Below are 16,332 nucleotides of genomic sequence, written 5' to 3' on the forward strand. Positions count from 1 at the left end.
CCAACATGGCGAAACCCTGTCTCTACTAAAAATACATAAAAATTAGCCGGGAGTGGTGGCGCACAACTGCAATCCCAGCTACTCAGGAGGCTGAGGAGAACCACTTGAACGTGGGAGGTGGAGGTTGCAGTGAGCCGAGATCATGACACTGCACTCAAGCCTGGGCAACAGAGTGAGACTCTGTCTCAAAAACAAAACAAAACAAAAACTTCAGATGATGGAAATCCTATTTGACAACTTGATGACTACCAAATGAGAATCTCTGTTCCATAAACATAGCAAAGCCACCCCTGAATTCCTGGCTCCTAGAAACTGAGGAAAATAAATGTTTATTATTGTGTTAAGCAACTAAATTTTGAGATAATTTTTTATATGGCCACAAATAACTCAAATGCTGTGAATCAATGATATACAGGTGAATGTTGAAACCAATGGAATACAACTGCTTACTGAAATAAATGTATGAAATATGATAATATAATGAATAAAAATTTAAATGTATTGAATTCTGGATAAAGCAATACATGAAATGTAGGACAGTTAATGGAATAACAAATTACGATAGTGATTGAGAAGATACATTTAGTAAGAATAAGAGAAGCAAACAAAACAAGAGAAAGTGGAGTCTTGATAGTCCAAAAAAAAGTGGTCATGGATATTACATTTTTGTTCAAGTAATATTGAAATTGAAGACTACTCCTTAGCTATGTAAGCCATAAAATTATTAGTGTCATTAGGGAAAGGAATTTAAGAGGTGTAATAAGGTAGAAATCAACTCATTTAAGTCAATAGGAGATAAATTGGAGTTAGAAATTGGAGACAAGAAATGCAGACCTAGTATGCCTGGGTGCCTGATTATGAAGATGCTCCTTGTGAAGCATTTTGTGGAGTAATGATAAAGAGTTGAATAGCAGAAGTAATCAGTAGTTGGTAGCACAGGTCTGAACCTCATGGGGAGTTCTGAGGAGCAATTATTCCCTTCATGGTAGCATTCGTGTATTGTTAGAGATAAACTATAATGAAAGTGAGATCCTTTAGGGACAGGGAAAAATTAAGGTAAAAATGGAGCCAAATGTTTAACGTTCACGTATTTTTTTTTTTTAATTTCTAACAGTATATGGTGAATACTACATTCTCTATTTGTTAGTTAAAAGAATATGTAATATGGAGAGTGTAAGTGGTGTATTCTGGGCCACACAATGGAGAGATGGCAGAGTTGGAACAAGAATCCATGTGGAATAATGTAAATTAATGACAATTATATTGAGATGAATTATACATGTTTATATGCAAATGATCTTCAGAGAGTGACAGAATATGAAAAAAACAGCAAAATATGCTTGCCATTTCAAAAAGGAAATGCTTTATTTTACTTTATGCCTTCTTAATACAAATTGACATGGACCCCTCAAAAGTGTTAGCTCATAGCTAGGAAATAGAAGAGTTTAAAAGTTTAATGGATCTTCCAAAGCTCACTACAGTTTATGATTCCATTAATTATTTGCGCTAGACATATCAATGTGGCATTCTGACAGACATTTGTATCACTTTTAAGATTTATTGTAGATGTAAAGCATTATTCTCACCATGAAACAATAAAACTGTAGATTCTAACAAAATATTATTTACTTACATTGAATTAACAAAGTTGACAGTACAGCAATATTGAATAAACATAACAATAGCAATAAAATACATTTCAATTTAACTATTAACAGTATTAACTGGAATATTTATTTTCAAAGTAATGCTAATCAGAGGGTATTATAGAAGCTTCAGAGAGATAAACTAAATTTATGAAAAAGACATTACTTCAACAATGTAATGCCGTTCTTGCCTAAAGTCAGAGTATAAAAGGTTACAAAACAATTTTTTAAAGTCAGATGACTTACAAAACCACTGTTATGAAATTATTTTTAAATAGAAAGATGTATGAGCTACAGAATGCTTTTTGGCCAAAAGTAAGCCCAGTAAGGCCAGCGTCGCCTCCTCGATGGCTAGTGGACCTAAGATTCTCCTTTTCCCTCAGCTTGAACCCTTACCCTTCTCTTTTGCTTTTGTTGCAATTGCTATTGGCGTCTTCATCACGAAATCATTGCCAGTGCCTATGTCCTGAATGGTATTGCCTAGGTGGTCTTCCAGGGTTTTTGTAGTGTTGGGTTTTATATTTAAGTCTTTAATCCATCCTGAGTTAATTTTTGTATACTGTGTGGAAAGGGCCCAGTTTCAAACTTCTGCATATGGCTAGCCAGTTATCTCAACACCATTTATTGAATAGGGTATCCTTTCCCCTTTGTTTGTTTTTGTCAGGCTTGTCAAAGATCAGATGGTTGTAAGTGCGCAGTCTTATTTCTGAATTTTCTATTCTGTTCCATTGGTTAATGTGTCTGTTTTTGTACCAATATCATGGTGTTTTGGTTATGCAGCTTCGTAGTACATTTTGAACTTGGGTAGCGTGATGCCTCCAGCTTTGTCCTTTTGGCTGAGGATTGCCTTGACTAGTTGGGCTCTTTTTTTGGATTCATATGAATTTTAAATTAGTTTTCTCTAGTTCTGTGAAGAGTGCCAATGATAGTTTAATGGGAATAGCATTGAATCTATAAATTACTTTGGGTAGTATGACCATTTTAACAATATTTAAAATTAATTTGATTACACACACACACACACACACACAAATACTTCTATTGATCTCTGATGACCTCAGCAATATACCAGCCTTACTGTGTGAAAAAGTCTAGAATAATTCCTGTCACATAATAGAGCTCATTAAATATCTCATGAATAAACCAATTTTATGAACACCTCTCCAAGAAAGAGATCTCTTTACCACTCAATGATGTTAATAGATGTCTGGAAGCATATGCTATGATTACCATCTATATCATCAAAACTTTTGTCTATTGTTGGACATATCCTTCTTCCTTTGCATAAAAATATCAACAAATGCTTCATAAAATGAAACGCAAAGCTAAATTTTATAATTATGGACAATTAAGTAGCACAGGACAACTGTTTACACAGGATGCTGCTATTTATTCAAAATATAGCTTCAAAAGAACAACCTCCTGACTAAACTTAAGGGAGGGAGGCATTGTCAGGAAAAGAAAGGAGTAAAATAAGAGACTAAGCGTATATCAAGAAAATGGATTAATTAAATTGTGTTTAATTGAATTTCACTTACATATAAGCAGCATTTTGTGGAACTTATGGCACAATTTTGATTAGTTTTTCCTCTCTGTTGTTTGTATATTCCATATTTAATTTGTTTGGTATGAAATCTAAAAATAATAACATTTTAAATATTAATGATGCAACTGCACTCAAACTCAATGAATGGTCTATAATCTGGTTAATGTTAGGCCTTATGTTCATTACTTTTTATTTTTGTAGAATTTATTCTATGCTATAGTTTGAAAGAGAAAACCAAACTTTTATGATTTTAGTAATACATTTCTTGACCTAGCTTAAGTCTAATTAGTCTAAATTAGTAATGTAAGAAAGTCATGGATTATGAAAAGGATTAAAAATTAGGCAGAGAAGAATTGATCAATATTTAAATAATATGAAAATAAATATTTTAAATAATCATACTATCAGTAGAAAAAAGTATAAAAGACCACACTTTTATGACATTCATAAATTTTCTTGGGAAGCTTGCTGTAAAATAATGTAATAGAAAATCCAATTACTTATAATTATTTGGCCCAAAATATGCAGTAACTTTCCTGCAAAAAGGTCTAAGTATGCAATATTTGATAAAATGTACATTTACTGCTATATATGCAAAAACATAGTTGAAAAACGTTATAAGCTGCTTATCATCTCTGTATACCAATTTATGCTGCAGCATGTCACTCTATGCCAGTTCTGTTCACTAGAACTTTCTCAAATGCTGGAAATGTTTTATTACTATACTGTCCGGAATGGTAGCCCTTAGTCATAAGTATCACCTCAGCATCTGAAATGTGACTGTGTAACAGAGAAATTCAATTATATGTTTATTTAAGTATAGTACATTTAAGTTTGAATAGCAACATATGTCCACTGGCTAGTGTACTAGATGGTACAACTCTAGAATATTAGCTTCATTTTCTGTCACTTTATTAATAAATGTTGTACATAAATGACTGAATCACGAATGAATTGTATTTTGTCAGTTTTCATGAAAAATGATTTACTTTCATAAAATCATGAGTGTTATTTTTTAAAAAATTATGGCTAAGTTTATTCTGAATTAGACAAAATAAGCAAGGGCTATAAAGCAATTAAAAGAACAAAAGCTACTATTAGATTATTCTTGAATTCTCTTTTAGGTGGACAGCATCTTCTTCAATGTGTGAGAGTTTACCCTGTGTAAAGGCTATAGAATATGTTCTTTAAATTTCATATAGTTATTGGATAACTTTGTGAACAATTCACACATGAAGAGCAATGAAAACTACGTTATTGCTTATTTACTTCATGGGTTCTCTTTAATTGAGGCATGTACTATTTTAACATGAACCTTTAATTACCTTTCCTGAAATTTACCAGCATAAATTTTTCCACACACTTTTGGAGATGAAACACATTAAGTGCTTACACAAAGTTACTGGAAATTTTACTGATTATAGTCATTTCAAATACAGTTTGATGCACTGTTCAAACGAAAGTGTCACTGTATTCAGTCATCTTTAGTATGTAAAAGGACACATCCTCCCTTCATTTTCCTGTCCTAATAGACACAGAGAGAGTCTACAATAGGGCACCAATAATTTTGAACCAAACTCCTGTTAAAGCAAACTAAATATGGCCTGAGAAAGTCTCCATACTTCTATATTTCAGTGACTGGATGAACTGCATCCTAACTTACCAAGTAGACAAGATTGAAAACCTAACTTAGGAGTATGCACCTGAAACCACTGCTGAGTCTTGGCCAATCCCAGGAGCCATACTTCAACCAGTCACACTGCTGAGTGTTCAAATTGTGTTCAAATAAGGCAAACACGTAGCTGTAACCAATCCAGCTGTTTCTGTACCTCATTTCTGATTTCTGTATGTCACTTTACATTTTTGTCTACAAATTTGTTCTGACCATGAGGCAACCCTGGAGTCTCTCTGAATCTGCTGTGATTCTGGGGGCTGCCCGATTCATGAGTTATTCATTGCTCAGTGAAACTCCTTTAAATTTAATTTGGCTGAAGTATTTCTTTTATCAGATAATAATAAATACTTGATGCATAATTGTATAAATGCTAATAACACATTTTCCGCCACGAATGCACGAGTGTTAATAAGATATAATAATATTATATCTGCTTTTAGCTCTTGGAGGAATTGTCATACTGCTTTCCACAGTGGTAAAACTAATTTATGCTCCCACCAACAGTGTATGAGTTCCCCTTTCTCTCCAGACATAATAATATTTAACTGCTCCAGATATAATAATATTTAACTATTATATCCAAACAATAAAAGTAATATAGAAAGGAGTTCATAGATAACATGCATAATTCTTATTTTCACATGAATGTACTAATATAAAACAAAAGGAAAAAATAATTTTCTTAAGTGGCCTTGTTCAAAATTAAAGTCTTTATAATATAACCACTGATAAAATTACAGCTTTGTCATTGGAATAAATAAGAAAATATTGGAAAGCTTTTATATGTCAAACTGGAGACAATCTATCACAAATTAATAACTTTGATAGTACGCTTAGTTATCTTAAGGATAAAACAATTTTTCTTTTATTCAATGTAAGCCATTGCATTAAAGAGAAAATGTCTGTGTACACTGTTATCCTAATTTAGGAGCTTTAAATTAAATAAAAGGGAATTATGAAGCTTAGCAAATTTTTGATTTACTAACTGGCTCCTTATCTACCTTGAAATGGGATACACTTGAAGTATTATATTTCTGATAACAGACATATAAGTTTCAAGGTTCTTAGCTCAGATTTTATGAAAGTGTTCGGCATTAGAGGATTTATAAAAAGAATAAGATGAGAGGCAACAATATTACAAATAAAATGGCATTTTGTTTTCATTTCTGTAAACTTCACAATGGTTTCAAACATCTATTAAATAATCCTAAAAGCAGGAACAGGAGAGTAGACCTAGACTTCATGAAAAAGACACCAAAAACAATTGCAAGTGAAGCAAAAATTGACAAATGGGGTCTAATTAAACTTAAGAGCTTCTTCACAGCAAAAGAAACTATCAACAGAATAAACAGGAAACCTACAGAATGGGAGAAAGTATTTGCAAACTACACGTCTGACAAAGGTCTAATATCCAGAATCTATAAGGAATTTGAACAAACTTATAAGAGAAAAGCAACCCCATTACAAAGTGAGCAAAAGACATGAACAGACACTTGTCAGAATAAGACACACATGTGGCCAACAAGCATATTAAAAAAAGCTCAATATCCCTGATCATTAGAGAAATACAAATCAAAACCACAATGAGATACTATCTCACACCAGTCAGAATGGATATTATTAACAAGTCAAAAAATAACAGATTCTGGTGAAGTTGCAGAGAAACGGGAACTCTTACACTGTTTGTGGGAGTATAAATTGGTTCTATCATTGTGGTAGAATACATACAAACATATACAAAGCATACAAACATATACAAAGCAGTATGGCAATTCCTCAAAGAGCTAAAAGCAGAACTAACATGCGACCCACCAATCCTATTACTGGGTATACACTCAGAGGAAAATAAAGCATTTTATCATAAAGACACGTGAACACAAATGTTCACTGAAGCACTATTTACAATAGCAAAGATAGGGAATCAACTTAAATGCCCATCAATGACAGACTGGATAAAGAAAATCTGGTACAAATACACCATGGAATATTTTGCAGCCATAAAAAAGAACAAAATCATGTCTTTTGCAGGAACATGGATGGAGCTGGAGGCTATAATTATTAGCAAACTAATGCAGTAACAAAAAATAAAATACCACATGTTCTCACTTACAAGTGGGAGCTAAATGATAAGAACTTATGAACACAAAGAAGGAAATAACAGATCCCAGAGTCTACTTGAGTGGGGAGAATGGGAGGAGGGAGAGGAGCAGAAAAGATTACTACTGGGTACAGAGCTTAATACCTGGGTGATGTAATAATATGTACAACAAACCTTCATGACCCGTGTTTGTTACGTAATGAACCTTCACATGTACCTCTAAACCTAAAAGAAAAAATTGAAAACTAACAATAATAATTCTAAAATTAACTTTATTAAAACCCAAAGGTCAATTATAGTGTATTTAATCTAATAAAAAATATTTATCAAACTAACAATAATAATTCTAAAATTAACTTTATTAAAACCCAAAGGTCAATTATAGTGTATTTAATCTAATAAAAAATATTTATCACATTTAAATGTTATATTTTGATAAAAGTTGGAATGTTTTAAAATATACATATTTTTAAGAATCCCTAATTCAACTTTCTATGCAATATAAAAATCTCAATTTTAGGCCAGGCATGGTGGCCCACACCTGTAATCCCAGCACTTTGGGAGGCCGAGGTGGATGGATCACCTGAGGTCAAGAGTTCGAGACCAGGCTGACCAACATGGAGAAACCCCATCTCCAGTAAAAATACAAAATTAGCCGGGTGTGGTGGCAGGCGCCTGTATTCCCTGCTACTCTGGAGGCTGAGGCAGAAGAATCGCTTGAACCCAGGAGACAAAGGTTGCGGTGAGCTGTGATCATGCCATTGCACTCCAGCCTGGGCAATAAGCACGAAATTCCATCTCAAAAATAAATAAATACATACATACATACATACATACATACATACATAAATAAAATCTCAATTTTGTTATTTCATCATTTCTGTGATAGCATATGTTGGATGATTACCTGCTTCTTTAGAGCTTTAAAATTTGTTTTCAGTAAGAGGAATAATTTTTTTAGTGAGTTTGGATAATTTTTTCTCATTTATATTAATGCTTTCTAACATCATCTACTAACTTTCTTTTCCATCTGTTGGTAAACCAGTATTTATATGTTTGAATTTCATTTTAATCTGTAGAAATGATACCTCTTCAAAGCATTTTTATTTTAGAGTAGAAATTTTAATGACAGACATAATATTTTTGCATCCATATGTTCATTTTTATTCTGGAAAGGGTACATTTGAAATTGGCAGACTATAAAATATAAAGGTCACTTAAAAATACCATAGTTTGAAAACAGCTGGTGACAAGAGATAACACATTTTCTATCTCTAGGTAACTTTATTTTAAATTCTAAAAGTAACTTTGTCATTTATACTTGAATCATTAAAATTGAATCTGAAATGATTTTCTGTTTCTTTTGATTTGATTCCCAAAGGGTACCATAGAAAGATATTAGGTCAGTTACAGAATACACAACTACTAATATAACTGAAAAAAAATAAAAATAAGAAATAAAAAATAAAGTTTTCAAATCTTTTAATTTCTTAATATATACTAGGAAGGATGTCATGTCTAAAATAGAATACCTAAATCTTGCATATAAAGTATATAGAATGACTAAACAATATACTTGTGCCCATTTTCTAAATTAAGAAGACAGCATTTTAAAAACTATCAAAGGGTCTTGTATAACCTTAAAATATTTCATTGTCTGGATACGCTACTGTTTACTTATCCATTCACTTATTGAAGGGAATCTTGGTTGTTTTTCTGTTTTGGCAATTATAAAGCTTCTGTACCCATCTGTGTGCAGGATTTTTGTGGTCATAAGTTTTCAACTCACTTGAGTGAATATCAAAAAGTGGGATTGCTGCATCATAAGGTAAGAGTATGTTTGTTCTCTTAAGAAAGTGCTAAAATCTCTTCCAAAGTGGCATTTGCATTAATTCTCACCAGCAATCAAGGAGAGCTCCTGTTGCTTCACATCTACCATCCTTGCCAGCATTTTCTATTATCCATTTTCTGAAATTTGGCTATTCTAATAGGTGTGCAGGGATATCACATTTTTAATTTGCATTTCATAATTACATTTGATGTGGAGTATTTTTTCATATGCTTATTTGTTATCTTTTTATCTTCTTTGGTTACTCATGGTTTTAAAATCCCGTGCTTCAAAATAGATAAATTAGGAATGTGTTCCTTTCTGATACAAAAATAAAGGGTTTACCAAGTAGAGAATTGCAGAGTACAAATAAACAAACAGCTTCTTTTACAAATATATTAATATAGTCTGTCAGAGAACAATGAATTCTTGAAGTTGTTTGGGCAACAAAACTGAAATTTCTTTGTGAGGCTTATAAAACAAATTTCTGCTATCATGTGGCTATTTCTCAGATGGAAAAAGCTTCTTCTTGACTAAATATGAACAGTCAGTTTGGCATCTTAAGTTTGTTTGAAATAACTGGAAAAAACATATTTAGGTTCAAGTCTGTGAGTATTATTACATATTGAGTACAAAAAAATCTGTAAAGTAAAACTCTAAAAATCATATGATATCTAGAGTTTTAGTGGCAAAATGTATTTCTTTGATATAATAAGGAACATAAAATAATTCCATATTCCAAATATATTTTCTTTAATACTTTAGAAATCACCTCCCTCACATAAGCTGTCCCTTACCACACATCTAAAATAGTAAAATTAGCATCTACCCACACTTTATATCCTCTTATTCTTCCGTCTATCTTCAGACAACTTTTAGATACTCACAGGCACACTCACAGTCACACACACTGGACAAAAAGGTGTTCTTACAGCTCAAATTGTGTGAGATCTCTTCAACTTTTCTTGAATTGGAGTTTTATGTGTAGGGTTTTGGAGCAAAATATCAATTGTAATATAGTTCATCTAGCAAGATCAGTTGTCAGTGCTATCAGACCCAATCCTCTCTCTTTTAATAATTTCTTATAAGACCCTCTTCATTATTTGTAATGAAATTCATAGTCTAGCCTACCCATACTAATTAATTTTTAAAATATAAGGTTAATAGTAGTATACAAAGGGAAAGAAATCTGTAATTAAATAATTTATGTATCACCTTATAAAAATTGAATATATATATAACGTATAACACACACACACATATACACACGCATATATATATGTTGTTCTCTTAAAAAGATGTCAAAATGTCTTCCAAAGTGGCTGGACCAATTTGCATTCATTTCCAACAGCAATCAATGAGATTTGCTGTTGGCACACATTATATATAAATATATAGAGAGAATTTACAAATAGATAGATATATGGCTGGTCTAATATATGTATATATGTATATATGTAATATATATGTGTATATATGTATTTAGCCAATAAATAAATAAATATATATATATATATAAAATTGGTCCTAGGAAAATATATATATTATATATGTATATTATATTTATATGCATATGTATATATTTTACTAACACCTCTCGTTTATAATCTTATGGTTTAATTTATATGTACTAAAAGTACCTATTACGAATGCACATTACATGATTTTTAGTATATTTATGGAATTGTGCAACCATTACCACAATCTACTTTTTAAACTTCTCTAACATGTGGAAATGATCTCTTATATTCATGAGTAGTTAATTCCCACTCTCTTGTCAAGCCCAGAAAACTACTGATATTTTTTACTACATTTTGTTTTTTCTGGATATTTCATATACCTGAAATCAAATAACATGTAGATTTTTTGTACATTGCTTCTTTCCTATAGCACAATATTTTTAGGTTAATTTATGCTGTTGCTTGTTTCAGAACTATGTTCATTTTTATTACTGAATAGTATTTAATCAGTGAATATATCACTTTTTTTTCTAGCTGATTCACCAGTTAATAAATATTTGGATTGCTTCTCATTTTTGGACTTCATGAATATGCTCCTTTAAACAATCATGTGCAAGTGCTTTTGTGAATTCTGTTGGGTAGATACACAGGAGTGGAATTGCTGGGTAGTACAGTAAGTTTATGTTTAAGTTTTTAAGAAACCATCATAATGTTTACCAAAGTGGCTCTACTATTTTACACTGCCATCAGAGATGCGTAGTTTCCAGTTTCTTCACCTCCTCGCCAACAACTTGTTTCAGTGTCCCATAGACAGTTGCTTTTGGATAAAAGCAAGAGACGCAAGAGTCCCATAGATGGTTCCTTTTGGATAAACATAGAAATTGACATTTCTGCTGTTCAAGCTTGAAACTTGGGTTTGTTGTATCTGAGTTCCTTCCTCAGGAAACGACCTTCAGGCCTGTCACAAAAAGAATTTAAAAACTGAAACCAGATCACCACACCAGATGCTAGACCCCTCATTCCCAATGATTGCTTCCGTGCCCCCACCCCGCCAAGTTTTTATTTCCTTACTCATTTAACATTTCTTGCCTACCTGCTATATAAACCCCTGGTTTTAGTCAGTCAGGCAGATGGATTTGGGACTGGATTTGAGCCCCCATCTCCTTGGCTGCAAAACTCTATTAAAGCCTTTTTCCTCGGCAATACTTATTAATCATTTCAGTGATTGGCTTTGGGTGTGGTGAGTAGCAGGACCTAGACCAAATCCCTGGTGTTTCGGTAACATATTTTTTAATTCCCTGACCAGGAACGCATTGCTCGTGGTTCAGTTGCTGTGGGCCGGGAGTCTCAGAAGCTCTCCTAAGCAGCTGCCTGCCTACTTTTGGCTGGAGGTGAGTTTCCATCTCTCTCTGGCCCCGCCTCAGCTGGTGCCAAACATGTTCCTGATTGCCTCGGAAGAACTGCCTTTGAAATTTAACATTGGCATCGGGATAGGTGAGTGTCCTTTGTGAGCCCAGATAGCAGAATCTGCTCCTCTCGTTTTGGGAATATTTTAAAGGAATTTCCATTCATACGTTGAACAAGCTCTACTGATTGAGAGAGAGAAGCAACTGACTGTTTCTTTCAGTATAGACACTCTTGGGGACTTGTTTGTAATTGTGTGTTGTGTCTAGGCAAGTGAGTGTCTTCTGTGGGTACCAAACAGTGGAATCAGCTTCCCTCAATTTGGAAAATTGCTATGGAATTTATTGTTTGCAGGTTGATCAAGCCCAACCAACAGAGAGAGCATCTCAACCATTTCAGTTTGGATGTTCTTGGGGCGTATTTGTTGCTGCAGCAGTTGGATTGTCTTCTGGTGATTGCGTGTGTTTTATATAGTCACGAGAAATTAGAATTTGGTAAAGTGATATTCTTCTGCAATACTGTTTGGCCCCTATATTGTTTGGAATTCTGGAGTTTGCTATTGAATGGGAAAGACAGATGGAGTTGCACATATCCAGGCTTTTGTGCTGCTGTTCTAAGCAGGGTTAGGCCTGCTGACTATGCGCTGTTTTCCTTTGGTGTTCTTAGGCCCCTGTGTTCTTTTGAGTCTGGGGAGGTTTGGCCTTTAAAAATCAAACTTGAAACTGCTTTACCCAAAATTTTGGTTCACAGCCTTAACTGGATTACCTATTGGGGCAAACAAAGTAAAACTGGTAAGCTCGTATTGCTATCTCATGGCTGGAGTTCCAAGCTAAAAGCTATTGGATCTTTGTGAGTGTGTATACATGTCTAGATGTGTTTATTTGTATGTACACATATTGTTATATGTTGTGCCTACAAAACTGGCTTCTAAGTAAAAGAGTGCTCATAAACTAAGTAAATAAGTCCAACCAATTTTCAAAGTCATGTGACTTAAGTAAATCTTTACTAAACAAGCTGGCTTTAAAATTATTAGTAAAATGAAAATAGAGAAATGACTTCAGAATTGTCAGTATACATTTTCTGGGTTTTATATTTGTCTTTCCTAGATATTTGAGATGTCAGTGCTTGTCATAGACATTTATAAGGCTATTAATCCAGCCAAAACAAAATGATCTTGGTTTGTGTGACTTATTTGACAAATGAGAATAATTTAATGTTGTTAGCTGAATTTTCTGAGCTACTGGTCAAAATACCTATGTACTTAACTTTGAGGCACTTACTTAGGTGAGCACCTGATGTGCACTGGCTATTAAAAAAATGGTTAACCGGGAATTAACTAACTTTAAATGATGGTGATTAATATCTCAGTTTTCAGAAGTAATCTAGGTAAACTATTAAAAATGAAAAAAAAATTGAGTACATGTAAGTGGAATAAATATTTTAGGTAAACTTTTTGTGTAATTTAAAATCTTAAAATTATTTTTAATATGCATTGGATATCTGGGTCATTTCTGATTAAGAAAGGATTATGATATGTTAAAATATTTTTCTTAAAATTGTGGAATTATTCTTATATATAAAGTGCTCATATCTGATAGTTCAGGATTTCTTGCTTTTTAGGGTTTAACCAAAATTTAAAGTTACTAAGGATAAGAATCATAGTTCATGTATAATTCTGTATATAAAATGTGCCAAAGAATGTTATTAGTGAGAAAAAGAGTTTAAAAAATTAACCTAAAAGTGAGTTCAAATTACAGATTTGAAAAAGATATTTATGAAACAAGGTAGTAAGGAACCAGTAAGTAGGGGAGAGATATGTGAAGAAAATTATGTATATGAAGATGTATTTCTGGTAAGGAAGGTTATAAAGAAAAGGTCATTATGAGAAAGCATCTAGTATGGTAAATTTTTTGGCCTCGACTAAAATGATTGGTTACTTGAGGAAGAAAGGAGAAATAAGAAAAAAGAAGAAGGAAGAAGAAGAAAAAGGAAGAAGAAGAAGGAGAGAAGAAGGAGACAAAGAAGAGGAAGTGGAAATCTGGGTCTGAAGGGAAAGCCCAGGTATATTGTGTGGATGGTGTGTGTAAGACATATGTAATGTTTCCTGTTTCTCTGTGTGTCTGTTTTCATGCACTAGTGGACTGGCAGCCTGCCCTCAGCCTCCAGGCCCTCTGGCCTGAAAGTGAGGCCTCATTGGGGACCTGTCTCCTTCTGCCCAGGAGCCTGTCTTCCTCCTGCTGCTGTCCATGGTACCCCGGCTGCTTGCGCCAAAGGACACCTGCAGGCCAGTGCCAGGCCGTCCTCAGGCCCCACTCAGCCTCCTTCTCATACTTGTTGGAGCCCAAAGTCCAGAAGGGGCTGAGGCAGTAGGGGGCACACGTGTCGTGTCAGCACTGCCGAGTGTGTGCACCCCTGGTCGGGCTGCAACAGTTCATGGGCTTGGCAACACATTGCTCCAAGATTGGAGTGGACACCGACAGTGGGGAGAAGCCAGGCAGTGAGAGCACGCACCTGCAAGGTCTTGGTCAGGGGTACCTTTCCAGGCTCCTGAGAGTGCAGAGAGGCCTAGGTCCACAGCTCTGACCACCAAAATCTGAGGTGGTATTTGAATTATTTTAAGTTATATTTATATAGATAGGTTGTTAATATATGTTCCAGGATTATATGAGATTCCTAAAATTCTGATGTGTCATAATATATATTGTCAGTAAAAATTATGATTATGTTAAATTGCTGTATGCCACAGAAATAGCCAAATTTCCTTGTCTACTGTGTCTTTAACTATGGCTGTCTTAAGACTTCTGTCATCCACAATTGATGTTTTGCTTTGATCCTTCTCAAAAAAAGGAACCTCTAATCAGCTACAGTCCAAGGCTAACTTTTTTAGAAGAGTTCAGGAAAAGAACTCTTGAATGCAGGTTTCTGATAACCTTGAAGATTGTGCCATTGTTTTAGAGAGAAAACTTCCAGGGCACCAATTGAAAGGCTGATGTGTTTGCAAAGATTGCTAACCTAATGTGAAACAGAGCAGGAGTTGATTGCATGCACGGACTGAATGAATGGAAGACAGAAATAATTTGTATGGGTTTCGTTGTTTGAAATATTGATGATTCTTTTTGTTTTCTTTTTACAGAGTCTGGAGAATCTTTTGCTTTTGAGCTATTTACAGCCTTGAAATATACTTTATGTGTATTGAGTATACTTTTGTATACGGAATTTGAGCCATATTTCTATCTCTCTGCCTAATTTCTCCAGAATTTGTTAACTATTTGTGAATATTCTTAACTCATGGCAATGTGTTTGTCTGCATACAGTTAATAACCATGTGTTTTATTTTATAATGGGACACAATTGAAGGAACTGGTTATTTTCTCAGGGATCTGACTGAAATGGCCTTGTGAGATGTTCCAGCAAAGCCAAATTGGGAGAGTCTATATGGACAATTATCTTTGTTTCACTTTGTGTGCATAATCAGGCCAAGCATATGGGACTGAATCTTATTTTGCAGGAATATTGGTCCTGCTGTCATTTGTCTTTGATGGAAGTGGCAGCCTGACCCCATTTTCTAAATTTGTTGTTATTGTTGTTGTTTCATTATTGAGTTATAATAGGTTTTTTATATATTCTGGATGGAAGTCTTTATGACATATGTGGTTTCCAAATATTTTCTCCAGCCTCTGGCTTATTATTCCAATTTTCATTTACATTTTTATTCAAAGGAGACATGGGATTTTTTTATGGGCTTGCACACTGGGGAGAGTCCAGTAGCAGTGGGCTGAGCAGGAAAACCACAAACCCCTGTAAACATTGTGCAATTTATATAGCGTTTTCACTTAGCACTCTCCCCTAATGACTTCCACCTGGCAACCTTCATTTTCTTAGTATTTTTGAGGTGCAAAAATAAAATATTTTAAATTTTTGATGAAATACAATTCATAAATTTTATTTTTTAATAGATTTCACATTAGTGTTGCATAAAAAATGTCTCCTATGTTTTCTTTTAGATTTATAACTTGCATTTAGATAAATGATTCCATTTGAGTTAATATTTGTGTATTTTATGAAAAAAAGTCTAAATGAATATTTTTTTGCATATAGATACAAATATTTCCCAGCACAATCTCTTGAAAAGACTGTTCTTTTCACCTTGAATTGCCCTTGTGTCTTTATTGTGAATCAATTGACCAGAAATATAAGGATTTATTTCAGAATTTTTATCATTTTATGCCATTAATGCATCAGTCTATATATATACCAGATCAACAGATGAGCTTAATAATTATGGCTTTGTAGGCAATAAGTTAAGAAATTGGGTAGTTTAAGTCTTTGATTTTATTGTTCTTTTTCAAAATCACTTGAGAATTTGGGGTCATTTGTCTTTTCCTATATATTTTTAAATCAACTTGTAAATTTCCACAAAAAAGAGGATATTGGATAATTATAAGAATTTTGTTGGTTCTCTAAATCAATTTCAGGAGAATTGCCATCTTGTCATTACTGGGTCTTCAAATTGGTAATTATAAATTATTGAAATCTGTCTTCATTTTTTATATATTATTTAATTTCTATTAGCAATGACTTGTAGTTTCAGTGAATTGGTCTTAGACTTTGATAAGTTTGTTACTAAATATGTCATTTACATTTTAGGTTGTTGTGAATAGAATTGTTTTTTGAA

This window comes from Pongo pygmaeus, chromosome 1 (assembly GCF_028885625.2).
Source record: "Pongo pygmaeus isolate AG05252 chromosome 1, NHGRI_mPonPyg2-v2.0_pri, whole genome shotgun sequence".
Classification (NCBI taxonomy): Eukaryota; Metazoa; Chordata; class Mammalia; order Primates; family Hominidae; genus Pongo; species Pongo pygmaeus.